The sequence below is a fragment of the Schistocerca serialis genome, chromosome 1 (assembly GCF_023864345.2).
Source record: "Schistocerca serialis cubense isolate TAMUIC-IGC-003099 chromosome 1, iqSchSeri2.2, whole genome shotgun sequence".
NCBI classification, from domain to species: Eukaryota; Metazoa; Arthropoda; class Insecta; order Orthoptera; family Acrididae; genus Schistocerca; species Schistocerca serialis.
In genome coordinates, this window is record NC_064638.1 from 585,317,904 (window position 1) to 585,344,633 (window position 26,730).

Sequence of the window (26,730 nt, forward strand, 5' to 3'; positions counted from 1 at the left end):
GAGACAAAGCGTAAAACTTCTCTGTACGACTATATTTACGACGCTGGTACAGACGAGAACACTTTAGATGAGTGCAGACATGACACTGCAAAATCCTATACAAAGTTTTGCTGATAGTTGCTTGGTAATTATTCTTCCGTATCTTTTTTCAGCCTTTCGTCATAGATTACAGTGAAACTCAAATAATCTTTCCGTCATTACTTATACTAGACAGGCTTGTAGAATAAACAATGAACACTCTCATTATTGACTGAATTAGGATGGCCGAATGAATATGCATTGCATCTTAGCTTATCCACTTGAACTCTTGTTGGCCATACTTTCAGCCAGAAGGGGAGGTTTAAATTTGATCGCTTAAAAGGAAAGTTTCACACTTCTAACCCGAGGATATTTCGGTTTATCATTTTCGGGAGCCATGCTTGATTTAATAAGCGTTAGTCTTTGTTATTTAGTCTCAGCATACAATTTACACGATTCTAAGGACTTCGGACATACTTAACACCGAAGAAATCTTTGTCTATTTGGCTCGTGGAGATTCTTTTTATTTTCATTCACTTCTCTTCGTCTTAGTAGGCCTACACCTAGGCCGATATGTAATCTACACGGTCCACGACACGAGACCAGCACTTAATGATTACATGGCACGAGCGTGTGCAAGTAATACTGGAAAGACGTCCACGAGCATTTACAGCATTCATTTTCTTTCCACAGTTTGTGTCAACACGGAATCTTAAGTCCTCGCATGATCTTGAATAGTGCACAATGGTTTCCCACACCGTGCTCCAGCTTACAGTATATGACTAGTGGACAGAATTCTTGCATAGCACATTGTAGATGCCAGAAAGAGACCATTTTTGAGATTGTAGGGCGTCAGTTCTTCTCGTAAATCGTCTCCTGCAAGTTCATCCGACTTTCAGTCTATGTCGAGATGGAAACAGAAGATCTGTGTCTATTTTCATGTTGCAGGTTCACCATTCCAACCCTATGTTCTAATACATTGTAGCTGTAAGATGGAACCGGAGTGCTTCATCAGGTGCAAGCCGCTCATAGGAAGAAGCATGGGTACATTATAGCTTGCAATCTCTTCAGCGACCCTATAAAACTTATGTTGTTATGTCAAAAATTTTAAAGTGATACCACACCATAGAAGAACAATGGCACCGCTAAATGACCCCCTTTTTACAACGATGACAAAGTGAAGAAATTGCATTTCTTTGTTACTCTACCATTGCATCTCTCAAGACATAATTAACACCAATGCACTGATTATCTTTTTACCTGGCAGTGGCCCAGTAGCCTTAAATCGGTTGGTTATAGAATTAGTGTAGTGGATGATTACAAAAATGCCGCGCGTTTTCCAATCGTAATCGTCACTTCTCGTAGAGACGTTATAGGGTTCTGGTAGCACAAATTCTATTCTCCATTAAGCGTAATAACCCACATTTCTCGCACGTTAAGCTGTGATTCATTTGTAAGCAGAACGCAATTGCTCATTTTATGGGAACAATCCTTTCGGGCAGAAAATAAAAGTTTCCGAACACTGTATTGTCTACGTGTAACAGGGATGTATGTCGCAGGTCGTTGCAGCACATAGCAGCTTCAGCACACGGTCTGCCGTCAGACGTGTGAATCAGAGGCTGCCATAGGGTTTCCGAGGAGTACAGGAGTGGCGCTTGACTATGAGCACTTGTGGAAAGGTAGCGACCGGGGCACTGGATTGTAGCTGTAAGCGTTCTTACCACGATGGATACTTCCGTGCTGGAGTCTTATGTTCAGCCACGAAACTATGCTGCAGGTGATATAAATATCCAACCCGTTTCACTCAGCAGTTATTAGGTCTTATCTTTCAAACATGATTTTTCCCATCCTGCCACTTGGACTGTTGGGACCCACTAAGAGGTCTCATATTGTCATGTTGTCCAACCTCACTTTAATCAACACAGCGTATATGTTATGCAAGGCTTTTTTCATCGGCATGATCCTGTAACTTCCAGACACAGAAAGGGTTTAACAAATGATAGAAATGCTGGTTTTCATTAAAATAGTTTTGTATGTCTAATTGACGTTGTACATAGAAGAAACATTAGATTGCAGCAATCAATGGTTGGTACAAAGATCATCTGCTATGTGTTTGTACCACACAGGCTACACCAAGAAGAAACGCAGATGATAAACGGGTATTCATTGGACAAATATATTTTACCAAAACTGACATGTGATTACATTTTCACGCGATTTGAGTTCATAGATCCTGAGAAATCAGTACTCAGAACAACCACCTCTGGCCTAATTACGGCCTTGATATGCCTGGACATTGAGTCAAACAGAACTTGGATGGCGTGTACAGGTACAGCTACCCATGCACCTTCAACACCATACCACAGCTCATCAAGGGTAGTGACTGGCGTATTGTGACGAGCCAGTTGGTCGGCCACCCTTGACCAGACGTTTTCAATTGGTGAGAGATCTGGAGAATTTGCTGGCCAGGGCAGCAGTCGAACATTTTGTGTGTCCAGAAAGGCCCGTACCGGACCTGCAACATGCGGTCGTGCATTATCCTGCTGAAATGTAGGGTTTCGCTGGGATCGAATGAGAGGTAGAGCCACGGTTCGTAACACATCTGAAGTGTAATGTCCACTGTTCAAAGTGCCGTCAATACGAACAAGAGGTGCCCGAAACGTGTAACCAATGGCTCCCCATACTAACATACCGGGTGATACGCCAGTATGGCGATGACGATTACACGCTTCCAACGTGCGTTCACCACGATGTCGACAAACACCAAACATCATGATACAGTAAACAGAACCTGGATTCATTCGAAAAAATGACGTTTGGCCATTCTTGTACCCAGGTTCGTCGCTGAGTACACCACCAAAGGCGCTCCTGTCTGTGATGCAGCGTCAAAGGTAACCGCACCCATGGTCTCCGAGCTGATAGTCCATGCTGCTACAAACGTCGTCGAAATGTTCGTGCAGATGGTTGTTGTCTTGCAAACGTCCCCATCTGTTGACTCAGGGATCGAGACGTGGTTGCAAGATCCGTTACGTCCATGCGGATAAGATGCCTGTCATCTCGACTCCTAGTCATACGAGGCCGTTGGGATCCAGCACGGGCGTTCCGTATTACCCTCCTGAACCCAGCGATTCCATATTCTGCTAACAGTCATTGGATCTCGACCAACCCGAGCAGCAATGTCGCGATACGATAAACCGCAATCGCGATAGGCTACAATCCGACCTTTATCAAAGTTGGTAACGTGATGGTACGCATTTCTCCTCCTTACACGAGGCATCACAACAACGTTTTACCAGGCAACGCCGGTCAACTGCTGTTTGTGTATGAGATATCGTTTTGAAACTTTCCTCATGCCTGCACGTTGTAGGTGTCGCCACCGGCGTCAACCTTGTGTGAATGCTCTGAAAAGCTAATGATTTGCATATCACAGCATCTTCTTCCTGTCGGTTAAATTTCGCGTCTGTAGCACGTCATCATCGTGGTGTAGCAATTTTAATGGCCAGTAATGTGAATTACACCGAAGACAGACATTTGCCGAAGATGTGCTGTGGCTGAAAAGATTACAACTTGCAGAAACGATCAACACACAGCGACACACTGTCTGCACTAACTGATGTCTGAGTTCTGTGCGGACGTGTTGGACAAGTACTTGCCCTTTGGTCTTTGAACAAAGGAGAGAGGGGCAACTCATTTCGGCCACATGGAAGTTGAGGCGTTTGGCGGCACTTTATGAGGCACCTGGCAGTCATGTTGGTGTTAATGAAGGCAGAGGCATCGTTGGTTTCGTAAGAGCGTCCCACTGCAGCATAGCTTGAGCTGTAGTGTAGTTTAAAGTCTATTTCCTTAACTTTTGTATTTGGGAATCTCCTTTGCTATGGTTTATTGTCTTTACGTTATCTTTTCAAGGTAAATGATTGTACAAATTCTGTAGGTGGTTTTCCTTCTGAGAAGCACATAGCTTTCTGGAGAATTAGTAGTTAAATTTGCTTTTATTGCCTGATTAGTATCACTCACTGTAAAGTCATAGCTTATATTATGCAGTACTCTGTATAGTCACACTACGTGCTTAACGTTGGAGCTCTTATCGAGATGTTTGTCTTAAACCTATTTGTACTCCCCCCCCCCCTTTCTTACTAGTGGTATATGGTTCAAATGGCTCTGAGCACTGTGGGACTCAACTTCTTTGGTCATTAGTTCCCTAGAACTTAGAACTAGTTAAACCTAACTACTCTAAGGACATCACACACATCCATGCCCGAGGCAGGATTCGAACTTGCGACCGTAGCGGTCTCGCGGTTCCAGACTGCAGCGCCTAGAACCGCACGGCCACTTCGGCCGGCCTAGTGGTACACATGCATAATGTTTATAAATATTCTGGAGACAAAAAGAGTTCTTTAAACCGCATTTTGTGCTTCCTATGATCTGTAGGCAGCTTTTCACTCGGTCTTTGTCTAGCCGACTTGCTTATTTGTGGGAAATGAATTCTTACGTGGCACGGATGATCTTCCAAAGCAAGCGTAGAATAGAACAGCTTTTTTGTGCTTAAAAGTTGTTGAACCACTGAATATATTGATATTTAGTAAAATCTGTCGATGTCAGCTACATCCTCCATTTTCCTTGGCAGTTACTGATATTATTCAATCAAATGATTTATCGTTGCGTTTGAAATGGCTTTATAGTATTTAAAATACAAAGGCAATGAATAAAGTCAAATACTGTCTTCAATTCGTGACACTGGCGCTTTTTACTTAAGGAAGATATAAACTGACATGCACGCTGCTGTGCTTTTATATCAGCAGGCGCACGCTGGTACGAGTGTTGCAGTGAAAGTGATTACATGTGAGTCGAGAAGGCACAACGATTAAAAAGAGATACGGAGTGCATTAGGGCAGTCAGGTTTCATTCCCGCAATGCGCTTCATTTAGTAAAATATGAGCTTTGTGGGCACTGTAAATTAATCTTCATCGTATGCAGATGGTTTCTTTCATTTATACAACGATAAATTTTGTCGGATGCATTCTTCTTAATTCTTTTATATTGGTTGAATGACGGTGTAATTGACTTCTTTTGGGCTCAACAATTTTACACGTGTGACTCTTAATGTTCAATGGGATAGTGAGGAAGCGCAGATTAGTGGTGAGATTCCTAATATATCGTGGCGTAACTTTCAGCTTGGAAAGATCGTCACTTGCTATTCACTTCGATTTCACCTGCAATATAATATTGAACAATACGATACACAAGTGTATATCTTAGATCTGCAAGTAACTACAAGAACTATGTTTCCATGTTACTTCCTGTAAATGAGGGGATCGGTTGTCATAAGATTATTATAATTTCAGTGCCAAGGGGTATTACGAGGAAAATTAACAATTGTATGAAAATATTCGCAATTAGCAAGAGTAACAAATTAGAAACTGCTTAGTATCTGAGCAGACAACATAAAACATCTACCTCTGGAGGCAAAGATTTGGACCACAAGTGGATAAAATCCAAAAATATTGTACGATACATCTGAAAAATGTATTTGCCTAGCAAGGATTTCAAGGAAATGCCCGTCATGATTCAGTAACTGCAACAGAAATTGCAACAGAGGCAAACATATTTACATCAGATATTTAACGTGAAATCAAAGTCTTCCTAACGAATGCAGTTGATGGAAGCCAAAATGAGCAATGTGAGAAGTTTTAAATGAATATGAAAGTAAATATTGGTCAAGCTACCTGTCATAAAATCTAAGAAGAGTTGGTTTGGCGTAAAGCCATAGGCGGATCGAAATCACTTATTGTATCGCTCAGTGAGCATACTGGAATAGGTACAGCGAAAAGAGCGAAATGTTAAGTTCGTTCTTCAGAAACTTTTTCACTGTGGAAGGTCATAAAAGGTTGTTAATATTATCATCGCACCAACACTCAACTGGCAGATATTGAGATAAGTGCTGACGGAACAGAAAATGTATTAAAATCATTCAAAGTAGGAAAGGCATGAGGGCCAGATGCGAATCTGACATGCTACAAAAATTATGTGGATGAACTGGTACCCTTCTAGCAGATATTTGATTTCCTCAAGACAGAACTGTCTTTCCTTAAGTGTACCGTGTGTCTTGAAAGATTCATTCACTTTCGGAAGACTGCGTCTTCTGACTGAATGAAGATATCAGCTTGTAATATGTTTTAACTTAGGTATGATAACGGAAAACATTAATTTTAAACAGAACCATCCGATTTTAGAAGGATATATATCTTTCCCCTTTATATAAATACGAATTTGGGGTGAATCTTACAATTAAATTTAAGATCAGCATGTTCTTTTACCCTTCAAACATTTCGATGTGCTGTCGACCGAAAGCATGTAAATCATCAGGACATTAGACAACCTCATCCCATTATCCTGCGAGCATGTATAGAATTACTGTCTTCACTGCTGTTTTGTACTACACCACAATTTACCCAAGTTGTTGGGAGGTGAGACACAGAGCCGGAATATTCCACAAATCCCTGCAATACGAAAAATCACAAACCGTGAGATCAGGCTGCCCTGCAACCCTCCAGGGCAGTGAGACATACATCTGCATAACACTTACCGCCGATCTGTATTTTAGGCAGTTCATTGTTACCAAACAATCACATGCAGATGCCACTGCCATGGTGCTCCGCCCGTTGGAAATGAAATTGTAGCCATTTAACGCAATTGTGGGAAAAGCTAGGTATTAAAGATACACTCCTGGAAATTGAAATAAGAACACCGTGAATTCATTGTCCCAGGAAGGGGAAACTTTATTGACACATTCCTGGGGTCAGATACATCACATGATCACACTGACAGAACCACAGGCACATAGACACAGGCAACAGAGCATGCACAATGTCGGCACTAGTACAGTGTATATCCACCTTTCGCAGCAATGCAGGCTGCTATTCTCCCATGGAGACGATCGTAGAGATGCTGGATGTAGTCCTGTGGAACGGCTTGCCATGCCATTTCCACCTGGCGCCTCAGTTGGACCAGCGTTCGTGCTGGACGTGCAGACCGCGTGAGACGACGCTTCATCCAGTCCCAAACATGCTCAATGGGGGACAGATCCGGAGATCTTGCTGGCCAGGGTAGTTGACTTACACCTTCTAGAGCACGTTGGGTGGCACGGGATACATGCGGACGTGCATTGTCCTGTTGGAACAGCAAGTTCCCTTGCCGGTCTAGGAATGGTAGAACGATGGGTTCGATGACGGTTTGGATGTACCGTGCACTATTCAGTGTCCCCTCGACGATCACCAGTGGTGTACGGCCAGTGTAGGAGATCGCTCCCCACACCATGATGCCGGGTGTTGGCCCTGTGTGCCTCGGTCGTATGCAGTCCTGATTGTGGCGCTCACCTGCACGGCGCCAAACACGCATACGACCATCATTGGCACCAAGGCAGAAGCGACTCTCATCGCTGAAGACGACACGTCTCCATTCGTCCCTCCATTCACGCCCGTCGCGACACCACTGGAGGCTGGCTGCACGATGTTGGGGCGTGAGCGGAAGACGGCCTAACGGTGTGCGGGACCGTAGCCCAGCTTCATGGAGACGGTTGCGAATGGTCCTCGCCGATACCCCAGGAGCAACAGTGTCCCAAACTTGCTGGGAAGTGGCGGTGCGGTCCCCTACGGCACTGCGTAGGATCCTACGGTCTTGGCGTGCATCCGTGCGTCTCTGCCGTCCGGTCCCAGGTCGACGGGCACGTGCACCTTCCTCCGACCACTGGCGACAACATCGATGTACTGTGGAGACCTCACGCCCCACGTGTTGAGCAATTCGGCGGTACGTCCACCCGGCCTCCCGCATGCCCACTATACGCCCTCGCTCAAAGTCCGTCAACTGCACATACGGTTCACGTCCACGCTGTCGCGGCATGCTACCAGTGTTAAAGACTGCGATGGAGCTCCGTATGCCACGGCAAACTGGCTGACACTGACGGCGGCGGTGCACAAATGCTGCGCAGCTAGCGCCATTCGACGGCCAACACCGCGGTTCCTGGTGTGTCCGCTGTGCCGTGCGTGTGATCATTGCTTGTACAGCCCTCTCGCAGTGTCCGGAGCAAGTATGGTGGGTCTGACACACCGGTGTCAATGTGTTCTTTTTTCCATTTCCAGGAGTGTATTTAGAGAAGCTGCGGTAATCATGTGGGAACCACACATCTCGCTTGATTCCCGACGTCAGACGATAGTGTCTGCAGTATTACATTACTAATCAATGTGTGCTTAGCGTGTAGTGCGTCTTGTGTATGAGATATGAAAGAACAGAGTAGCATTAGTCTTCCGCATTACAAAATAAATTATATGTAAAACAACTGTACACTAGGCATAAACGAAATGATGTAGCTCTGTTTCAAACGGACATTGTACACATGAGGGTTGATGCTCCATTCTTCATCCGGCTATCCTGATACAGGTTCCCATAAATTATTTCAAACACATTCCAGGGTGATTCCTACATTGAAGCCACGTCCAACTACCTGTATCATGCTTGTCGAGCTTTACATGTTAGTACAGGGTGACACGTATTGAACTGCATGAAATAAAATCGTCAAAACTTCGTAACCGTTAGCGTTAGGAAGTTCAAACTGCACGGTTAACTGCGGAGCATGTTGGGCATTAGTATGTGCATGCGCACGCGCCTTGTTGTTGTCGGTCATTTGTACGTGAAAATATCATGGTACAGCGTGCGTGAGAGCATAGCGCTTGTGAAGGGCTACTATGCGAGCAATAACAGCCCAACTGCAGTTCAAAGGAAGTTTGCGGACGAGTTTAAGCTGAAGACATATGATCCAAGTATGCTAACAATAAGCCGGCCGATGTGGCCGTGCGGTTCTAGGCGCTTCAGTCTGGAACCGCGTGACCGCTCCGGTCGCAGGTTCGAATCCTGCCTCGGGCTTGGATGTGTGTGATGTCCCTAGGTTAGTTAGGTTTAATTAGTTCTAAGTTCTAGGGGACTGATGACCACAGATGTTATGTCCCATGGTGCTGAGAGCCATTTGAACCATTTTTTAATAACAGTAAAAAAATTTGATTCGCAAGTTTGAGAGAACAGCCGGATGGTGTGGCCGAGGGGTTCAAGGTGCTTCAGTCTGGATCCGCGCGACCGTTAGGGCATGGATGTGTGTGATGTCCCTAGGTTACTTAGGTTACAGTAGTTCTAAGTTCTAGGGGACTGATGACCTCAGATGTCAAGTCCCATAGTGCTCAAAGCCATTTGAACCATTTTTTGAGAGAACGGATAGTCTTCGTGATGATAGTGGTGGCAATGTCGGTCATCCAAAACGGGGTGAAACGCCTGAAAACATAGGAAAGAGACGTGCTGTATTTAGAACCTGCCCCAGGAAATCGATCAGACGAGCTGCACAATCAACTGAAAGACAATGCGACAAATTGTTTCTGACGACCTGCATCTCATCTCATCAGCCATTTAGCCCCAGGGACATGGAACAGCGGTTGTGTTTCGCTAACTCTATTGTCCACGGAATTGACGTACAGGACTTTGATGTGAATATGGTTTGGTTTAGCGACGATGAACACTTTCATTTAGATGTGTTCGTCAATATTCAAAACTGGCACAATTGGGGGACTGAGAATTCGCATTTCGCGATCGAGAAAGTTTCTTCATCCTCAACACGTGACGGTGTGGCGTGCAATGTCCAAGAAGGGAACAATCCTTGATGGCCCGTGGACTAGCGGACGGTACGTGAAGGTTTTGGAAGACTATTTCGTCACCATTATCCAAAGTGATCCTGATTTCGACAAGGTACGGTTCATGCAAGACGGAGCTCGATCCCACAGAAACAGGAGAGTGAAGTTCGGAAGGAGCATTTTGGAGAACGCATTCTGGCTCTGGGGTACGCACAGGCCACTGGCATTGGCCTCGATTGGCCGCCATATTCTTCGAACTTGGAACACATGCGACTTCCTTTTGTGGGGATATATTAAAGACAAGGTGTACAACATAAATTCCAAAACCATTGCTGAACTCAAAACAGCCATTCAGAAGGTCATCGACAGCATCGATGTTCTGAAACTTCAGCGGATCATGAAGAATTTCGCTATCCGTCTGCGCCACATCATCGACAGTGATGGCACGCATTTCAAACATATCATAACCTAAACCCGCATATCTGTAGTGATGTTTACGTGTTGAATAAAGTGTAGTTTGTCACCCTTTATCTACTCGGAAAGCTTGTAAATGTCTGTATATAAAAGGGCTGAAGAGAATTATCTAAAGACCAAAAACACAACACTATGCGTAATACGGTGCAGGAAACGCGCTGGCATTTAAAGCAGCTTCCAGTCGTGTCATAGTGCAGAAATATAAGTCATGTGCGGATTTCAACGATATCTAAAACACACATCAAGAAAGTTCTGCATTACCCCGGTTCCCAGAACCACTGAAGATAGACGTAGACTTTTGATATTGTATCATAGACGGAGTCCCTTTGGCTATTCAGAGATGTCACTAAACCCACCCAAAGATGTAAACAACCATGTATGAGCAGCCGCCTATTAGACGGGGGGGGGGGGGGGGGTCCGACAGCCGATCACTTCCAGTCATCCCACCAGGAAGGAGGTACACGGATCGTGCTGTCTGTAATTCAACCATGCGTGGACCGTCAATACAGCGGTTCGATCGCGTCCGCATTGTTACTTTGCTCCAGGAGGGGCTCTCGACAAGGGATGTATCCAGGCGTCTCGGAGACAATAAAAGCGATATTGTTCGGACATGGAGGAGGTACAGAGGGACAGGAACTGAGGGCCGCTCAAGGACTACTACTGCAGTGGATGACCGTTTTCTACGGGTTAGAGATCGGAGGAACCCTTACCGCAACGCCACCATGATGAATAATGCTTTCCACGCAGTCAAAGGACGCCATATTACGACTCAAACTTTGAGCAATATGCTGTATGAGGCGCAACTTCACTCTCGACGCCAATGACGAGGTCCATCTTTGTAGCCACGACACCATCCAGCGTGATACAGATGGGCCCAATGGACCGCTCAGGGTTGGTATCACGTTCTCTTCACCGATGTGTCGCATATGCCTTCAACCAGACACTCATCGGAGACGTGTTTGAAGGCAACCCGGCCAGGTTGAACGCCTTAGACGCACTGTACAGTGAGTGCAGCAAGGTGGAGGTGCCCTGCTGTTTGGGTGGCATTATGTAGGGCCAGCGTACACCGCTGGTGGTCATGCAAGACGCTGTAACGGCTGTACGACACATGAATGCCATCCGCCGACCGATAGTGCAACCATATATGCAGCATATTGGCGAGCCATTCGTCTTCATGAACGACAAGTCGTGCTCCCATCATGCACGTTTTGTGAATAACTTCCTGCAGGATAACGACATCCCTCGAGTAGGGTTGTCAGCATGTTCTCCAGACATGAACCCTATCGAGGATGCCTGGGAGAGATTAAAAAGGGTTGTTTAGGACGACGTGACCTACCAGTCACTCTGAGTGATCTACGCCGAATCGTCATTGAGAAGTGGGGCAATCTGGACCAACAGTACCTTGATAAACTTGTGGACCGTATGCCAAAGGGCTGTTTATGGACGACGTGACTCACCAACCATTCTGAGGGATTTACACCGAATCGCCGTTGAGGACTGGGACAATCGAGACCAACAGTGCCTTGATGAACTTGTGGATAGTATGCCACGACGAATATAGGGATGCTTTAATGCTAGAGGATGTGCTACTAGGTATTAGAAGTACTGGTGTGTACAGCAGTCTGGACCATCACCTCTGAAGGTCTCGCTGTATGGTGGTAGAACATGCAATGTGTGGTTTTGATGAGCAATAAAGAGGGCGGAAATGATGTATATGTTGATCTCTATTCCAATTTTCTATACGGGTTCTGGAACTCTTGGAACAAAGGTGATGCAAAACGTTTTTTGATGGGTGTATAATTCTTCCTACAAAATAGCGGCAAGTTCAAGTAATGGTGAAGAAAGTGGATAGCGATCACGCATTCTTATCTCCAAAGTAGACCGCAAACATCCAATAATAATGTGGTCTGATTACTGTGGAAACTAGAAGAGATGTGACAATTCGTCCTCGTACTCACCAGTACTGGAAGATGCAAGCTGTGTGAACATGAGTCCTGTTGACTTGGAACACAATACGAGGATTGACGAACAAATATTGTACCATGGTATCGACCTGACCGCCCAAAATGGTTACCTAATCCTTAGCAGTAATGCGACCTTGCAGAGTAACCATGGAGCCCATGGAATACCATTATACGACTGCCAAAATTATCAACGAACCCCATCACATTTCTCTTTTGAAACTTAGACTCAGCCAACGGAAATTCTTACATTGCTCTATAGTTCAGTTTTTATGGCCTAAGCACAATGTTTCGCGGTACAGGCATTTGTATCTTTGACGAGTGGTGTCGACAGTGTTCGCGATTATGACAAGCAATTCTGCAGTCACTTCTGAAGCTGTCGTCCTCTTACATTTCATCGCACTCCTCTTCTGTGACGATGATGTTTGGTTTGTGGGGCCCTCAACCGCGCTGTCGTCAGCACCCATAGAAAGTCCCAAATCTTAGACAGTCCAATTTAGCCACTGTCACGAACGACGATGATGATGGTCAATGATGAGAAAAACACAAACACCCAGTCCACAGGCAGAGAAAGTCAGCAACTCGGCCGAGAATCTAACACATTAACCCGTTATCTAGGGGCAGCAATACTAGCCACTAGACTACGAACTGCGGGCTCTCCTCTTCAGTGACTGCCTATCACGATAATACTTTCGTTCGTCTTGTGACTTAGCGGATGATGTTTCTCCGCTTTCCCTGTATACCTTACAAAACTTTGATGCATCAAACACTTGGGCTGTCTTGGTTACAAGAGAATCCACCATTCCAGCACCAATCCAACAATATGCTCAAGTTCGAATTCGCTTTGCTCCGTCATACCATACTCGCAGCTTCAAAAACCATTGTCCTACCACGACGGACATTGCACATACGCCAGTCATAATCAAATACGGCAGCGCTACCTTCAATTTTGGGTATCATCTGCATTTATCCTCAAGCATACATTTTTCGAGGTGTTCCTATATTTTTGTCCAGCCCCTGTATAGATTGTGTTTTATTGTTGTTCTTAAATTGTAACACCACGATGTATCCAATAGCATTGTAAAAGTTTCCTGCAGTCTACTACTACCACAGCAACTACCGCTTCTACTGCTGCTAGGCCTGAGGTTCCTATAATAGAGCGATCAATTTAGCTGCATCTGGGACACTAGTTACTGACAACCACATGACCCTATAAATTGCAACTGTTGCCGGGGTATTTTTCAAGTTTCGACGCGTAAGCTGAAATAAACTTACAATTTCTCTCTTCATTCTTTCATACGATATAAATTAGTGTTGTGAAATAAGATGAATATTTTTGTGAAACGGACTGTATATACTGCGTATCATAATTAATAGCGATAACTGACGTGCGTAAAAGTAAACGAGTTTTTTGGAAAGTAACAGAAGAGTTTGAATTTCAAAGAAATTGCTATTAACTAAGATGAAGTTAGTGGCAGCTCTTTATCACACATTAACAGAAACTTTGCAAACAGTTCGCCCATGTATACTGAAACGTTAAAACGGTTATGCTTCTGTTTTCCCCTATTAATCGTGATACAGCCTGTATACATAGTGTATGGCATGAAGTGGGAAGTTTAGTCAGGCTTTTCAAGGACGATGCTGTAGTCTATAGTCTATAGGCCTGCGTTTGTATGCAAAGGACTTAAGTTGTACAGGGACTGACCGTTGCCCACGAACGCATATAAGTGGTACATGTTGACTCAGACATTGTGGAACCTCAACCCAATAAAATTCCAACAGAAAAATACGACGGGAATAACAACAATTTAACCAATCATAACAGTGAAATACTACTTTTACTCGTATATCATCAGCTATTTAGCATAATAGCCATACTTACAGCGCCAGTAACATGAGACTGGTGACGTTTGTGTACACGGCATGCTGAAGTCTGATAAGTTACAAACCGCGCACCACTTTGGACTCATGCCCACATAGTCTTCTCCAATGTTCTCCTGAAATTGGAATAATGTCTATTCCTCTGGCTTAAATTCTCTCTAATTCCCATGACACTCGAGACGTCCTGTCAACCTGCTGGCCAACACTGCAGGAGAATGAGGAAACAAAACATATTCTGTATTCACTTTACTGTGGTGATGCTGATCTACATTCCGGCTGTTGACGTGATTCCCATTACTACGAGCCACTTCTGACACCAATATGGAGAAGTGCATGGTGTTTGGGCGAAAGATCATCTGGTTGTCACGATGGCATCTGATCCTCTCCATGTCATCAGTTAGAGCTGGGAGGTGGGAACCAAGTGGAGAGGAACTGACCAATTAAGACACTGACAAACATTTACTCCTTCACATACAGCAGATGTGTCGTAGGAGCTGGCGGCCCCAGCATGCGTTGAATGTGCTAAACTCAGCATGCAGTCTCCGCTGCACGTCATAAACGGGCTCCAGTGGGTAGCGTCCTGTCATCAGCACTCTTGCGGCACAGAAAAGAATCAGAGACGTGGCTGTAGCAGAGTGAGGCTGTGGCGGCCTTTTGTGATGGGCACCAGCACTGGTTGCCGATGGCGTACAGATAAGAGCAGGACGTGGCACAGCAAGTGGAGTCGATCTGTGTATGGCAGTGGCAGCGGCTTGTAGTAGTAAAATGGTTCAAATGGTTCTGAGCACTATGCGACTTAACTTCTGAGGTCATCAGTCGCCCAGAACTTAGAACTAATTAAACCTAACTAACCTAAGGACAGCACACACATCCATGCCCAAGGCCGGATTCGAACCTGCGACCGGAGCGGTCGCTCGGCTCCAGACTGTAGCGCCTAGATCTGCACGGCCACTCCGGCCGGCTTGTAGTAGTAGAGTGTGCTCACACAAAGCAATCAAACAGCAGTAGAGGATACCCGCTCAAACCACGGAGCCCCCGCCCCAGGTAGGTGGTAGCCGATAGGTGGTCCTCTGACTCGAAGGTACCAGTTCAGTTCCCAGTAGCAGCAGGTAGAATTGCAGCTTAGTAAAGACAGTGTGAAGCGGTGACAATTAGATGACCCGTTTCAATATGATGGCTGTCTGAAGTAACTGACTGCAGGGGGTGACTGATGCATTATGGTTAAAGTGGGCAGTATTATGCGGGACTGACCCATCTCTGAAAGGTAGCTTTACTGCCACGTAAGCCGCCACAGATGCACGACACGAAGACTGGTCACGGAAATCAGGTGACAGCTCCCGCTTCCCCATTGGAGTCTGAAGGTGTGTCAGCTTCAGCTATCATGACGCAAGGGCTGCGATTGTTGTTGCGTGAGCATATTTCCTATTATATAATTATACAACAATGTCCTGCTTACCTGCAGCCTCTTGCATCAACACATGCTTTCGTTAACTCGGTCACGACGAGTAGAGAAGCTGTGTGCAACAGTGAGTTAATAATACATAGTACAGCAGAATTGAAAGTCTTAACGTGCGACCTTAGACTGAAGTGACAGAAGTTATGGGTTGCCTTCTCGGCTGGTCCCGGCGGAGTTTCGAGTCCTCCCTCGGGGCATGGGTGTGAGTTTGTCCTTAGGATAATTTAGGTTAAGTAGTGTGTAAGCTTAGAGACTGATGACCTTAGCGGTTAAGTCCCATAAGATTTCACACACATTTGAACATTTTGATTTTTGGTTGCCTCCTAATATCGTGTCGGACCTATTTGTATCCTGTTTAGTGCTGCAGCCCGACGTGGCATGGACTCGACATGTCGTTTGATGTCCCCTGCAGAAATATAGAACCATGCTGCCTCTACAGCCATAAATACCGGTGCATGAATTGGTACACGAACTGGATTGCGTGGATGTCCAATATATGTCAGGCGATCTGGGTAGCCAATCATTCGCTCGAATTTTCCAGAATGCTCTTCAAACCAATTGCTATCATTTGTGGCCCAGTGACATGGCGCATTGAAGATTTTCTCCATGTAGCTCAACATAACCATTTCCAGTCAATGATCGGTTCAGTTAGACCAGAGGACCCAGTCCATTCTACAACCCATACCATTATGAACCCACCAGCAACTCCACAGTGCCTTCTTGACAACCTGGTTACAGGCTTCATGGTATCTGGACCACACTCTAACCCTACCATCAGCGCTTACCAACTGAAATCGGGACTCATCTGACCAAAGCAGGTAGGTATTCCAGACATCTACATTCCAGCTGTAGAACACAAAATTTCGTCGGGAGTGTCACGGGGAAGTGTGACAGCACCGCTGTTATTATCCGTATAGGCATACACAAATGATTTCGCGGACAGGTTGGCCAGCAATCTGTGGCTGTTTGCTGTTGATGGTGTGATGTACGGTACGCTGTCAAAGTTGAGTGAATTTAGGAGCATAAAAGTGTAAGTAGGCTGTTCAGGTTTTCTTATTGGTAACGCCACGTAGCGCTCTGTATGAAAATCACTGGCTGTGCTGTGTGCAGTCTGTGGCTAGTTTGCATTGTTGTCTGCCATTTTAGTGTAGGGCAGCTGGATGTGAAAAGCGCGTAGCGTTGCGCAGTTGGAGGTGAGCCCCCAGCAGTGGTGGATGTGGGGAGAGAAATGGCGAAGTTTTGAAATTTGTAAGACTGGATGTCATGAACTGCTATATATATTATGACTATTAAGGTAAATACATCATTTGTTCTCTATCAAAATCTTTCATTTGCTAACTATGCCTATCAGTAGTTAGTGCCTTCCGTAGTTTGAATCTTTTATTTAGCTGGCAGTAGTGGCGCTCGCTGTATTGCAGTAGTTCGAGTAACGAAGATTTTTGTGAGGTAAGTGATTTGTGAAAGGTATAGTTTAATGTTAGTCAGGGCCATTCTTTTGTAGGGATTATTGAAAGTCAGATTGGTTGCTCTAAAAATATTGTGTGTCAGTTTAAGCCCAGTCACGTGTACAATTTTTCAAAGGGGACGTTTCATACGTCGACCCTTAGCCGAGGATACCTCACTGGAATCTTCTGATTTTTTTTCTTGTAGTTTGTGTAATTAGTGTAGATTTTGTAGAGAAAATCTCCTTTGTAGTTGTAGTCTTTCATTGTTGTACAGTAAAGCAGGTGTGGCACGCATGTAAATTTGCACCAAGTATTTCGCAGCTTGCAATTAACTAGATATTATTTTCAGTGCTATGTTAATGTGTTCTCTTATTTTTGCTCTTCAAATTGTGTTTTTCTGTGTTGTCATGTGAAATATTGTGACAATAATGGCGTGTGAAAAACGTAATACTAGGCTCCAAAGTAAACTGAGAAATGACAGTGAAGACGAAAGAGGTGTGTTGGCGCCACCGTGTAATGTATTAACTAATGTTCAACATAGTAATTTGGTAATCGTGCATAGGGAAATGGAGCGGGCGGCAAACAATGGCGTAGGCAGTGAAACAATTAGTGAACAGGGAAGCATTATCGATCGATCGGTCGGCAATAGCTCGCCTCAGGAATCCGAAATGACAGGATACAATTTTGCAAATACTGTACATTCAGGTTTTGCGTCCCCACCGTTTTCTCAAATAAGTGAAGACACATTTTCCGCTTGTCAAAATGCGAATGTTGCCGGTGCAAATGCACTGCCGAAAAGCGTAGAGAAACAGATTCCAGACACTAAAGCATTGTTATTACAGATAATGCAACAAATGGAACAAAATCAGAGACAAACACAGCAAAAGCTTCAAAAGTTAGACACAATGGAACAACATCAGAGACAAACACAGCAAAAGCTTCAAAAGTTAGACACAATGGAACAACACCAGAGACAAACACAGCAACAGTTAGACGCAATGGAACAAAATCTTCACACCACGCTTGAACAAACACGTAAAGATTTAACTACTGAGTTACATAAAATCGAATCGACATGTCAAAAAGTTTGTAACGACGTAAAAACATAGAATTTGTGAGCGTTTTCAACTTATTTTTTCGCGGCATGAAAATGCATTACAGAATCACGAAGCAGCCATAAAAGAACTGCAGATTATTGTTCATGAAAATCATGAGACCTTGCAAGCTGAAATTGACTCAGTTGCATCTACCGATTCGGTTACGCAACTTGCAAAAACTCAGGAAAACTTAAAGGACACAGTAGAAAGACACATGGAGGAAATTAGTTCATTGTCAGAGAAAGTAGTTGAACTTTCGGATCAGCTAAATAATTTATCTACGAAGGTAGATGATAATCTGAATGACACAAAACCGGTAGCCTTTAATGACACAGAAAAGTGCGAACAAATTAGGAAATTCAAACAAAATCAGAATCAAATTAATACGCAACACCAAAGAGAAATCCGGGAAGTACAAGATCAGCTGACACAAGTAATACGAAAATTACGTATTTCAGAGGACACTTGAGCTCCAACACAGGAAGAGGGACTTAGAAATATGGAACAATCACAAAATAATAACACAGGACACTTCCGAAATTATGAAAGAAATTGGCAAGGCACACCGAATTTTGAGATGGAACCGCCGAAACGACTAACAATGACCAACATGCGACTCGCCGACATGATGATTTTGACTATAAGCTGTTCATTACTACACGTAAATTCGAAACATTTAGGAAAATTCTGGCAACGACATTCATCCACAAGCATGGCTCCATCAATTCTCTCATTGTTTTCCTTCCAACTGGTCATTAGAGCACAGATTAGAATTTATGTGTGCCTACTTAGAGAATGAACCAGCTGTAAGAATGCGATCGGTCATTCACGATTGCCACAGTGAAGGAGAATTTTATCATGCCTTCCTCTCAGCATACTGGTCTCAAGCTACACAAGACCAAGTAAAACATAGCATCATGATGCTGAAACACTTTAAACAATCTGAATTTTCCAGTATTGTCAAATATTTTGAAGACATGTTGCATAAGAATCAATATCTTTCAAACCCATACAGCCCTTCAGAACTCATCCGCATTTGCTTAATGAAATTGGCTGAACATTCAAGAAATATTATTTTGGCAGGACGTTGCAAAGACGACATTGAAGCTTATCAGGGACTTAAGCTTAGAAATTGACACAGACAGTCGCGGAACGCGAAAACAGGAAAAGAATCACTACAGGTCACATCCGTCACAATTCCGTGACGACAGAAACAATAACTGTACACGACAGGTCTATTCTTACAACGCAAATCGTGACCAAAACAGACACCACCCATATGACAACCACTGGCAGAGTAATAATAGTTACAGAGAAAGATCGCATTTCTGTAGTAATGAATATGACAGAGATTACCATAGAAACAGACAATATGGGAACAAAAACAATTATTACCAAGGGAGACAGAATAACTTCAGACGCAACAGTTCAGCGCGCAGTTACGATTCCGGGAGAAATTCTCCACCACATGACCGACAAACAAGAAACTATGTAAGCTACCGACAAAACGACAGACCTGAATTCCATCAGAACTGGCGGGATTCAAACAGAGCAGGGCACTCTCCACAAAGTGAATTTGTAGAAGTTAGGTCTCCTAATCCCAATAACGACGCGTGCCAACAAAGAGACAGACAATGACTCGCACCGCAGGCAGCCACGTGCGCCGGCTGGCTCAGAGAAAAATAACATAGACGCTAACCTTGAGAAAAATTCCAGTATTCTTTACTGACGTATACCGCATGATAATTGCATTCAAATCAAACTGTGAGTACTATGAAGAGTAAAGGATTGCACCACATTTCACATGTAAAACCGTTTATTGAAAGATAATCTGCTTTTTAATTTAGTCTTTGCCATAAAATTTTTCATTTCTCATTTCTAGTATGCTTTGTCACACTTAAGAAACTGTTAACATGCAACAATGTTTGAAGTTAAATATCCAGTCAAGAACAAAGAGAACTTATTTAAACAGAAAATTACGAATGCATTGTTATTGGGAACAGACGTCACAGTGTTATTGTGTGCGTACATTCTTGCTGGTTAGTTGCACGATTAAGTAACGACTATCAGGCTTACATACTTAGGACATATACTGGTACTACTAATGAGATTTTAATGCAACATTTTGGTTTACTTGAAAATACATTCTGGATTTAAAGTATTTTCAGTGAGATACCAGATGACATAGTGGTTAATTTATGTGACAGCTACACGATTTTATTACGATGCTACTAATGAGTGACAATTTACAATGTTGCTTTTGCAGTGTTTCTGTTTTATATCTGCACAGTTTTCTGTTTTATTCTGGAAAGTAAAACATGTTTTAGTAGTAACTTTTGTGGTATAGCTACAATGAGACAGCCTTTTCCATAGCACAACAATACGTTACATTATAGTACTTTCTTGATCACGGTAAGGTACGTAATAACTACGGTATCTATATGCAAAGCATTTCACTTTCGTTTATGATGAGGTAAGTACATTGACTTCAGAATAACTTTGCTTACAGAGGACGATAACTACGACAGTTCCACAGAATTATCTTACAGCAAGACGCACAATTAGCGCCACGGGACACGCATTTGAGTGATTAATTTTATACTTATAACATTTATTTTTAAAGATTTTTGAATTACAAAGAAAGTTTTCCGTAATACATTTCATTCCATTGCTGTAATCTGTAACACCTGAGGGTATAATTACATTAATCCTCAGGGGGTACACGCCTACTTTGTGTACCATGTGTTTGGCAAGCACAAGGTGCTCTAGCTAATATGATATTTGCTTATACAACTTTACACATCGGTACCGTATTTCTCTAACACACAAATTACACAGCTATCTTATCATTTAACTGAGAGAAACAAACTTTTTTTTTTACTACATCAGTGAAACATGTTTACACAATTACACCGTTGGATAACTTCACACTTACGAAATTGTATTTTGTCTGTACTTTGTGAACTGTCCATATTTTTTCGGAACCATTGTGATATTATGAGAGGTTTGAATGATACATTTGGTAAGGGAGCATGATTTTGAAGTACGTTTGAGGCAGATGACACTTTTGACGTGAGCAGAGAATTTTTTTAGGTTTTGAAATTATTGGAGGAAGCTACGACGTTTTTGAGATTTGACTGATGTGTTATGATGTTATTTTTACGACGACGATGTGTATTATGCTGTTGCGGTATGTTTATGATCAATAAGCTGATGCTATATGAGTTATTTGATTATGCCACGTATCGGTTATGATGAAATATTGAAGAAGTGTCGACGAATAAGGTAAGGAATAATGAGTAGTGGTTAGGGACTCTGGTTTGTGAAAAAGGTTGTTGGAAACCAAGAGTCGTACTTTAAGAGTTATGAAATGTATGTAAATGCGTGAATGTATTACAATGCCGACGAACATTTTTTGGACACTCTTATATCAATACGATTTAGTTTCTACAGATTTGTAACGCAAATTCTTGACCTGTGAAATATTTTTATATCAGACTGTCACTGTGGCGGAAACTGCTGTCGTAAATATTTCGGTAAGAAAGTTAAGTGACCACCTTCACGTAATGTGTCGTGGGCACCCAGCTGCACAACAATTGCCTGAAAGAAGCCATTAGCCTGTGCCTTTCAGAGGCACAGGTGGAGAAAAAAAAAGGGGAGGCCATTATCCACGCTATTGACATTCCTTTGTAGAAAGCATCGTAAATACGACAGCCTCAAACTTGAAAACATGATTACACTGTAGAGTTCTTAATTTTTGATATTTACTGAAACGAAATGATGAGAAAATTTTCATGTCTATTGTCTTGCTGGTTGAAAGATTGTTTACTGCATTATGAAATGCCATATGGCTAGTGAATGACATTTCACGCCTTGCTTTGCCTATTTTGTTTAATATCTAGTACCTAGCTGAACCACAGCATTGGTTAAAATAAAATTTTATAGATGTACTAATATAAATATTCTATGCCTACAGATCCATTAAAAAATAACTTTATGATGGATGTACTCCAAACAAATGAGGGAGCACAAAAAGACATTTCCACTTCACAGGAATTGCATACATAATTTTTGTCAGTGACTTGGTAACTTGTCTACTAGAGCAAGTTACAGTGGTGCATCACTCAAGTGTTAAGATGTGACATAGGTATTAAACATGGCCATTTTTACTGTAATATTTTTTCTGCTTGAGCTTTCTCATATTTAGATATATGTTATTGCATTTGCTGCTGCTGTTTGCCAGGCATAGTGTAATGTTGCATTGCTTGGTAATTTAGATTTACTGTAGCTTGCTTTGACAATTTCCATTTTTTTTCATTGCTGTTTGTATTTATTGTTTTATGCTGCTGCATTGCCTCGTCCCTTAGTTAAGCATCTGAGCTCAGTAGATGTAAGTTAGCTTAAGATGGGGTAGGCTATATGTGAGAACGAGTTGTGATGAATTGGAAGAAATGCATTGGGAAGCTATAAGAAAATGGTTTACCCAAAAAAGAATTTTGAAAGAGGATGTGAGCAGAATACAGAAAGCATGCATGGATAGGATGTTTTTTTGGTGGAAACAAATGATGAAATAAGGGGAAAGATCTACAGAACGAAGTTTTGGGTTGGACTGCAGCACCAAATGTCACACTGAAAACGAACCCTGTCTTTCCTTTTGTATTATTCCGCTATGTGTTTTTGTACCCTTGTGTATTTGTCTTTTTCCTGTGTTTAAGTGTTTAGCTAATAAGATTTATGTTGTAGAGTTTTTCAAATACTATGTTATTTACTTTCTAAAGATGTTTATACATTATTTATTCTGTTTTGTTTTAATGCTCATGTGTGAAGTTGATGTTTCAAACATTATTCTGATCTTTTATGTATTTACTTATGTCATAATTCCTGTAACACTGATGTATATGTTATTTCGATTCTTTTGTAAGCCCGTATTACTACAAATGTTATCTGTATTGTTATGTTCCTTGATGATGTATTTTGTACCTTTGTTATTGTATTCTTACGTTATAAAATTGTAATTGATACCAGTTCATCATATTATTAACTTGTAAGTTACATTTCACTGCACACGTTTCTGTTGGTCATAGTATATGGACAATATGTGAGAAGTAGGGACTGTTAGTGTTTGCACGTGTGTTAATAATTCAGCAAGGGACTGGATAACAGCATTGCTGGTTCTAAGGACAATTTCAAAAACTTTGTGAGTGCACAAGTGGTGGTTATGGACTTGCTATATTATCCGCAAGACTCTTCAATGGTGATTGTGCACCTGCACAGTCACAACAGATGGCTTCTGGCCATCTCTACAAGGACTACAGTGGGTCTGCATCTTTGATGACCCACCAATACCATTATTTCTACAAGGACTGCATTGGGTCTGCACCTCTGGTGGCCCACCAATACCGTAATCTCTAACAAGACTTCAGTGGTCTGTTCTGTGATGACCTACCTACCAATATTCTTCAAAACTTCGACTGACTCTGCTGTGGGTTTGCTCTGTTGTGGACCAATACCTGTCTGCATGTCAAGAGTCAGCACTGTCTTTCCGTTGGAAGGACAACACTACTTCTTCAAGATTGCATGGAAATCCACTACTTCAGTGTGCACTTTCTTTTACTGCTAAGTCTTTGAGAAAAACACTGCAATGTTACTGTGATGAATGATCAGGACTGTCTTTATGGACTGTGAGAAAATTTTAGCTTTTGACCAACATTGTATCAATAAGTGGGTGTATTTGATATCTTTGTTATTGTAATTATGAAAAATTTAATCAAATCATTATTGGCCACTGCCCAAAACAATTTCTAAAATTTTTTGTGGGGGGCATGGGGGCTATGTAAGTAGGCTCTTTAGGTTTTCTTATTGGTAACGCCACGTAGCGCTCTGTATGAAAATCACTGGCTGTGCTGTGTGCAGTCTGTGGCTAGTTTGCATTGTTGTCTGCCATTGTAGTGTTGGGCAGCTGGATATGAACAGCGCGTAGCGTTGCGCACTTGGAGGTGAGCCGCCAGCAGTGGTGGATGTGGGGAGAGAAATGGCGGAGTTTTGAAATTTGTAAGACTGGATGTCATGAACTGCTATATATATATTATGACTTTTAAGGTAAATACATCATTTGTTCTCTATCAAAATCTTTCATTTGCTAACTATGCCTATCAGTAGTTAGTGCCTTCCGTAGTTTGAATCTTTTATTTAGCTGGCGGTAGTGGCGCTCGCTGTATTGCAGTAGTTCGAGTAACGAAGATTTTTGTGAGGTAAGTGATTTGTGAAAGGTATAGTTTAATGTTAGTCAGGGCCATTCTTTTGTAGGGATTTTTGAAAGTCAGATTGCGTTGCGCTAAAAATATTGTGTGTCAGTTTAAGCCCAGTCACATGTATAATTTTTCAAAGGGGACGTTTCACAAGCTGACTTACGCAAAATTTATAGTTGGTTTGATGACTAGCAGCATTCTCTAAATGCAGAAAATAAAAGGTAATCCGGATGAGTACGAAAAACTAACTTCTAGTGTTTGGGTACATCATTGTTAGTGTCCTGCTTGATACAGACAGGTCGTCAAAATATATAGTCGTGACGCTGCATAGTGGCATGAAATGGAACGAAGATATGAAGATTTCGGTAGGAAAGTCGACTTCTCTTTATTCGGAGAGTTCTTGGAAAGTGTGGTTCATCTGTAAAGAGGACCGCATATAGGACGCTAGTGCGACTTTTCTTCAGTACTGCTCGAGTGTTCCGGATCCGTACAATGTCGGATTAAAGGAAGACATTGAAGCATTTATGAGCCAGGTTGTTGGACATGTTACTGGTAGTGTCGATCAACAAAGAGATGCTTCGGGAACTCAAACGGGAATCCCTGGAGGGACGGCAACATACTTTTCGAGCAACACTATCGAGAAAACTCAGAGAACCAGCATTTGAAGTTGAATGCAGAAGGATTCTTTTGCCTCCAACATACGTTGCGCATAAGGACCACGAAGACAAGATACGAGAAATTGGGGGTCATACCTAGGCATCTAGACACTGGTTCTTCCCTCGTTCTGTTTGCGAGTGGAACAGGAAAGGAAAACACTAGTAGTGGTACGGTGTAGCCTTCACCACGCGCCTTAAAGTGTAGCTCAGAGTATCGATATAAATGTAGAACCCAGATGGCCACGAGACCAGGAGAGGCGCTGCAGGCGATATATTGTTATTAGCAAAAGCAATCGGGTCGGTTGTCTGCTGTCATAGCTCATTAACGGTGAATTTCGCCGAACTGTACTAATGGCTACCTTCGTCGTATATCCCGCATTAGTTTCTGCGGTTGTTTCACGCACTGTTGCTCGTCTGTTAGCACTGACAATTCTACGCAAGCAGCGCTGTCGTTAAATGAACGCCGTCGGCCACTGTGTTGTCCGTAGTGAGAGATAATGCCTGAAATTTTGTATTCTCGGCACACTCTTGATACTATGGATCTCAGAATACCGAATTCTATAAGGATTAACAAAATGGTATGTCCCATGCGTCCAGCCCCAACTATCATCCCACGTTGACAACCTGCTAATTCGGGTCGTGCAGCCATTACCATAATCACGTTGGTAACCTCTTCACACGATTCACCTGAGTACAAGTGACAGCTCTGCCAGTACATTGTCCTTTTATGCTTCTTATACGCTACACGTCCACCATCTGCAAATGTGCATATCGCTATCCTATGAAATTTTTTACCTTTATGTAAAGATGAAGCACAAAATAAAGACTTACAGTTACTGGAAACAAGGACATTTTAGGGGTACGTGCGCAAGAATTAAGAATAGTAATACAGCGCTACAGGCAGCAGTAGACGCATAGTAGGAGCATGCAATACTAGAACAAACTAAACATGTTATAAATATAAACGTCAGCTCCCGCGGCCATTTGCACCCTGACGAAGGTCACTTGCAACAGTGACCGAAACGTCGATAGTTTTACATATTGACAAAGCGGTCACAAAACCAGAAAAATTTTATTGCCTATGTTCTAGAATAATTTGGATTTAGCTGAGAGATACAGATTAAATTATTTGCACAAGAATTGGAAAAAGGTAGACGAAAGCGTTTAACGAGCTACAAGAGTCGCATCTCTGGATATTTAACGGCGTAAGCGAATTACTTTCAGAGAAGTGAGTAGGGAAGCCAAATTATTGTCAGCTGTAACTGAATAAAAGAGAAGTGAGAGCATCTAGTGCTGCGGTGAAGTCAAACAGAGATCGGCGGGGAATAATCCGATGTAATACGAGCAGGGAAATGCGCTTAAAAGCCTTTCCGTGCAGGTATTAACGTGGAATGCTGCTAGTGTCAGATGTTAGTCGTCACACTGAACTAGACGGCAGAGCCCACGACTGCAATCACAGCCGCGAAAGTTCTGTGGTCAGGATTTTCCATCTATATTCTCTATAAGTGCTAGAATTTTTTGGGTTCGTAAAACAGACTCCTGTTTTCTTAAGCGGTTTAATACTCTGGAACTAAATTTTTCTAATAAACTGATCGTAAAATATGGCATTATTGAAGACTAAGCGGTATTTTTACCAAGCTGTATTTTTACACTTCACTATATTTCAGTCTTATTGTTCCATACTCACATTCATACACCAACGTTTTGTTGCAAATTTTAAAGTATGTGTTCACTATTGCTTGCTGTGGAAAATACCGCAAAACAATTTTATTTAACAGAATATGTCTACTATTAATTTATTTCCGATGGCTTTCAGTTGAAATGTT